This window comes from Equus quagga, chromosome 9 (assembly GCF_021613505.1).
Source record: "Equus quagga isolate Etosha38 chromosome 9, UCLA_HA_Equagga_1.0, whole genome shotgun sequence".
In the NCBI taxonomy this organism is placed as follows: domain Eukaryota; kingdom Metazoa; phylum Chordata; class Mammalia; order Perissodactyla; family Equidae; genus Equus; species Equus quagga.
The window spans coordinates 64,141,230-64,147,636 of NC_060275.1; the positions used below are offsets into that span (position 1 = coordinate 64,141,230).

General features: G+C 36.0%; 1 pseudogene; it reads right to left on the reverse strand.

Moving 5' to 3' along the window:
* Positions 1-1,070: 1,070 nt before the first annotated feature.
* On the reverse strand, positions 1,071-3,020 carry LOC124244574 (zinc finger protein 64-like; annotated as a pseudogene).
* Positions 3,021-6,407: the final 3,387 nt, after the last annotated feature.

Consider the following 6,407-nt stretch of genomic DNA (forward strand, 5'->3'; position numbering starts at 1 on the left):
ATTTGGATATAGTTTATATTGAACCTATCTATCTGTCTGTCTATCTATCTATCTATCTATCTATCTAATCTATATCACTTTGGGTAATATCAATGGCTTAATAATATTGGCTTCCAATCTCTGAAAATGAAATGTCTTCCATATCTTTGTGACTTCTTTAATTTCTTTCAACAATATTTTTTGGTGCACAAATCTTTCACTACCTTTCTTAAGTTTATTTCTAAGAATTTTTTTCTTTTTATGGTATTCTAAGTGTAGTTGTTTTCTTAATTTCTTTTTCCTGTTTTTTATTTTTAGTGTACAGAAAGGCAACAGGTTTTGTGTGTAATTTTCTGTCCTGCAAGTTTCACATTTCTCTAGTGTTTAGTGATGTGAGGCACCTATTCACATGCTTGTTGGCTCTCATTTATATTCTTTGGAAAAATTTGTTAGTTCAAATAGTTGTGTGCATTTTTTTGAGGATTCTTTAGGGATTTCTAAACATAACATCATGTCACCTGCAGAAAGGATAATTTTTCTCTTCCCTTCTTTTTTAATCACGTATCACCATTTATTAATAAACCATTTATTTTTTGCTTGTTAGCACTAAACATTCTTTTTGCTATCAAGTCTCTATAGTATCTATGTAACCTTATGCAGAAAACAGTCTTTCCTATCAATACGTTTGTATCCATATATTAAAATACTAATATTCCTAATTCTGTTGGAAACAAGCAATGTGTCCATGACTTAATTCACTTAATTCCAATCCCTAATCAGAATCATCCTGATAACATATAAGACTCTACAATGATTAGAACATGGTGATTCCAAGATAGTCTCAAAGTTACTACAGTACTAAAAGTATAATAAGCAGCATAAAAATGACAATTTATTATGATGTGGATTTTACAACAATCCTTAAACACATTAACAGAAAACCTCTTACAGAATTCTACTTGTGACTTGTTTTTTATCACTCCTCCTTTTTTTTTCATTTTTGAGTACTAATCTGGTACAGAGTCAGCTGGATAGAGCAAAGCTGGGTGGACCCCTCTTTGAGTGATGCAGTAAGCCCATTTGGGTTGTTCTCACTGGAAAGAGGAGAATACAGGTTGAGTCATTGCAGCCATGACCACATTCTGACCTCTGTTGCTCACCATGGTCACTTCAGTTGTCCCCTCCTGAATCAAAGGGTTAAGGTCTTCAAAGTCAGTGTAAGTAATACCCAAACTAGTGATGAAAGGCTTGTTGTAAGAGCTTTCCTGGGTTCCACCTAGGGCTATGGGGATCAGTCTGGTGCAGAGCAGCTTTATCCTTCTGGTTTTGAGCAGTCAGCAGGACAAATGCCTGAGCCATCACTCATGCATAGTTGGGACACCCAGAGGAGAGAATAGGGGAGGCAATCAGACTGATCTGGCACATGATCCATAGGCCACTGTTCCCTGAGAGCCCCTGTGGGTTCTGAGCAACCCTGACTGGTGGTACTATGTTTGGTGAAGGAGAAACACCCTGGCTGATGGTGTTTGTCTAGGGAACTTGATGCCCAGTGATGATTTTGACTCTTGCTCACTGAACTGGGGCACTTGGCTGGGCTGGAGTGGTACCTGGAGGTGTCACAGAGTAAGGTGGCAGTGGGGAGCTTATGGAGTTGATTGGAGTTGATGGAGTTGGATGAAGTTGAAACTGTAGGACAGCCACAGCCAAGTTCTTCTTTTCATTGTGTTTCTTATGTTGCCTCATATGGCTGCAGAGCAAATTCTCCCACGTGAATGAGGCATCACATATATCACTGTGAAAAGTTTTCTTAGTCTCCATCTTGGCCATTTGCTAGCTGCTCTGTCTTCCTGTGTCTTTCATATCCAAGGACATGGGTCTCGACCATGTCCTCATGGAACTGCTTTGAGTGCTTGCTCAAGTTGCTGTGCTGTGTTATGTCAAAGCTGCAGTAACTACACTGGAAGGGGTGGTTGATTCATTGGATGGATAAAGGATGCTCAGAAAGGACTTGTTGGAATAGGAGTAGCTGCACTCAGAGCATTTCTTGGGTGGTGCCTACTGGCATACCCAGCTGTACTTCTGAGGGTGTATTTGCTGTCACTCAGAAAGTCACAATGCAGACATTTGAAGTTGTTCCCCCTATGTTTGATGTCACTGTGTGTTACGAGGTTCCCTTGCATGGTGCAATGGACATTGCACAACTCTACTTGAAAGGCTTTTCCTCCAGTGCACATACATAAGCATTTTCAAGTATGAGTTTAATTTGGACTTGGTGTTAAAGACCAGCACTGGAAGGGCACATCTCCAGTATGGGACTGGAGGTGAAGGGTGAGCCAGTTGGAGTTGCAGCCGGCATAAGAGCATTCTCTGGCAGGTGAAGGGTCACTCACTGAGCCGTATTTGCAGCTGCTTGCTAAGGCTGCTGCTGTGGGCAGCCAAGTTGTCACTAGTGTCACACTTGTAGAGCTTCACATCTGTGTGTCATGTGGTTGATCATATTGTCCTTCTAGCTAAAGAACTTGTCATAGGTTTTATGTTTGTAGGGTTTCTCTCCCATGATACATTTTAAGTGATCGTTCATATCCACAGACAGTCTTGAATTGGCAAACTGAATAGCAACAGGTAAGCCTTTTCTAAGCAGGCAGGGCTGCATTTTTTTGGCATGCAACTTGGCAGGGAGAAAAATGACAGTGGCTGTCTGATTTTCAATGCTTTCCTTGGGCAGTCAATATTGATATTCATGTTTAAAAAATTCTGGAGCTGAAACTGCTTGTCTGGCTCTCTGAGGTGATGTTTCTGGTTGTGGTCTGAGTCTGCATAGCAGGTACCATTCCTCTGATAATAGATGGACCATGCTGGGCCAACTTGGTGGTGCTCGTCAGCTGGCAGCCACTTTCCTTGTGAGCTACAATCATTTAGGTTGCTAAACCGTTGCTTACTGATACCACACGTGTGTATGTCGGGTTCAGCTGCAATTTTATCACTGTGCTACCTGGAATTTACACTGAGCATGGGAAGCTCTCTCCCCTGTTCACATTCATGGCTACAGGTTGAGAGGTCCCAGCCTGGTGTGGTTCCCGCATGGGGTGTTCTGACTTCATAGTGTAAGGACGTTTCCTTTTATTTTTCCACATGCCACCAGGCTTCCTATTTCTCCTTTCAATTTAGATGTGTTTTATTTTGTTTTCTTCCCTAATTGCTCTGGCTAGGCCTTCTAACACTCTGTTGAAGAGAAGTAGCAGGATTCCTTGTCTTGTTCCTGATCTTAGAGGAAAATGTTTCAGTTTTTCACCATTCATCATGATGTTAATTCTGTATTGTTGTCTTTATTATTATCATTTTGATACAGTTTCCTTCTATTCCTAGTTTGTTGAGTGCTTTTGTCTTGAAATAGTACTGAATTTTGTAAAATGCTTTGTGTGTATCAATTGCAATGATCATGTGTTTTTTCTTTATTCTTTTAATATAATGAACAATAAAGACTGAATGTACTTTCATTACCACAAGAAATCCCACTTGGTCAAGCTGTGTAAGCCCTCCTTTGAACAAGAGGCTAAACTTGTTTTTTCTTAGTGTTTTGTTGAGGATTTTTCATCAATATTCATAAGGGTTATTGGGTTTTTTTTTCATCATCTTTGTCTTTGTTTGGTATCGGGGTGATATACTGGCCTCATAAAATAAATTTGGAAGTTTCCCCTCCTCTTCCATCTTTTGGAAGAGTTCTAGGATACCTGATGTTAAGTCTTTCATAAATGTTTGGTAGAATTCTTCAGTGAGGCCACTTGGTCCTGGGATTTTTGTTGATTACTTTCTAATTACTAATTCAATCTCCTTAAAAGTTATTGCTCTCTTCAGATTTTCTCTTTCATAAATATTCCATTTTGGTAGATTTATGATTCTGGGAATTTTTAACATTTGATTCTACATTATCCATTTTGTTAGTGTACAACTGTTCATAGTCTTTATTTTAATCCATTTTATTTCTGTTGATTGATAGTAATGTCCCTACTTTCATTTCTGATGTTAGTAATTTTGGACTTCTCTCTCTTTTTCTTAGTCAATCTACTAAAGAATTGCAAATTTTGTTGATCTCTTAAAGGAATTAACTCTTGATTTTATTGATTTTCTCTATTGTTTTGCTGTTTATTTTATCTATATCTCCTCTAATCTTTATTGTTTTCTTTCTTGTGCTTGTTTTTAATTTTATTTTTCTTGTTTTTTGTAGTTCCTTAATGTGGAAAATTAAGCTTTTGATTTGAAATATTTCTTCTGTTTCGGTGTAGATAATCATATCTATAAATTTCCTTCTGCACTGCTTGTGCTGTATTCCATGTATTTTGGTATGTTTTGTTTTCATTTTCAGTTGTCTAAAGATATTTTCTAATATACCTTGGGAATTCTTCTTTGACCCATTGGTTATTTTACATCGTGTTGTTTAATTTCCACATATTTGTGAATTTTTCCATTTTCCTTCTGTTGCTGAATTCCACTTTCATTTTGCAGGGGTTAGAAAAGACTCTTTGAAAAATTTCACTCTTTCTAAATTTATTAAGACTTGGTTTGTGGCCTAATATGCAGTCTCACCTGGAGAATATTGCATAAGGTTAAGTATTCAGCTTTCTTTGGATGGAGTGTTCTGTTAGGTCTAATTGGTTTAGAGTGTTTTTCAAGTCCCTTACTTCCTTATTGAAATTCTTTCTGGTTTTTCTGTCCCTTACTAAAAGTTGGGTACTGAAGTCTCCTACTGTTATTGTTACACTTCTTATGTCTCCTTTCCATTCTCTCAATGTTTGATTTATATATTTTGGAGCTCTGATGTTTGTTGCATATGCTGTAATTGTTGTATCTTCTTTGTGAATTGATCCTCTTATCAATATATACTGTCTTTTGTCTTTCAACACATTTTTTGACTTAGAGTCTATTTTATCTGATGTTAATATGGTCATGATTCCTCATTTTTGTTTACTATTTGTGTGGAGTTTCTCTTTTCCTCCTTTCTTTTCCAACTTCTTTTTGTTGTCAGCTCCAAAGTAGACAGTAAATAGTTGGATCATTGTTAATTTTTTCCCATTCTATGTTTTTGATTTATGAGTTTAATCTAATTACATTTAAAATAATTATTTATAGAGAAGCAGCTACTTTTGCCATCTTGTTATTTGTCTTTCATGCTTTGAGATTATTGTTCTGGTTTCCTCCATCACATTCTTACTTTGTGTTTAGTTGATTTTTTGTAGTGAACCATTTTGATTCTTATTTCCTTTTTTGTATATTTTATAAAGATTTCCTTTGAAGTTGTCTTGTGTATTACATATAAAATTCTAAAATTATAACAATATTTCAAGTTGATATCAACTTAAGTTCAATTTCATGTAAAAACTTTGCTGCTTTACAGCTCTACCCTCCCAGTTTGTTATCAATGTCACTAATTACATCTTTATTTACTGTGTACTCATTAACATAAATTTGTAATTGTATTTTATCCAGTTATCTTTTAAATTCTGTATAAAAAAATTTTAAATGGAGATACAATCCAAAATCACAATACTGGTTTTTATATTTGCCCAGGTATTTACCTTACTATAGAGCTTTACATTTCCATACATCTTCAACTTACCATCTAGCATACCCACATTTAAACCTGAAAGCTGTCCTTTAGCACTTCTTGTGGGACAGGTCTGGTGGAAATGAATTCTGTCAGCTTTTGATTATAGGCAAATATCTTAATTTCCACCTCATTTTTTGAAGGATAGTTTTGCTGGATATCAAATTCATGGCTAACAGGCTTTATTTTTTTTTTCTTTCAGCATTTTACATATATCATCTCACTGCCTTATGGCCTCTGACATTTTTGTGGAAAGATTGGGTCATAATTTTAAGTGCTTTCCTTGTAAGTGGCAAGGTTTTAAAATTTTCTGTTCTCAAAATTTTCTTATCATTATCCTTCAACAGTTTGATTATAATGTCTTATTGTGGATCTCTTTGGATTTATCTTACTTGAAGTTCATTGAACTTCATTGATTTGTAGATTCAAATTTTTTCTCAAATTTGAACAGTTTTTGTCCATTGAGTCTTCAAATAATCTCTCTGCCTCTTCTCAATCTTATCCTTCTGGGGTTCCCATAATGCATATATTTGTCCTTTTGTGTTGTGCCCTACATTCTTTGGCCTCTGTTCATTTTTTCTTTTCATTCCTCAGATTTCGTAATTTCACAAGTTGAACTTCCAGTTTTCTGATTCTTCTGCCTGCTCAAGTCAGTTATTGAAATCCCACACTCAGTATTTCAATTTGTTCCCTGTATTTTTCAGCTCCAAATAGTCTGTTCCATTATTTATTATAATTTCTTTATTGATCTGATCATTTTGTTTCTATGTTGTTTTTCTGGTTTACTTTGGTTCTTTGGTTTTCTAAGCTTACTGAGCATTTGTAA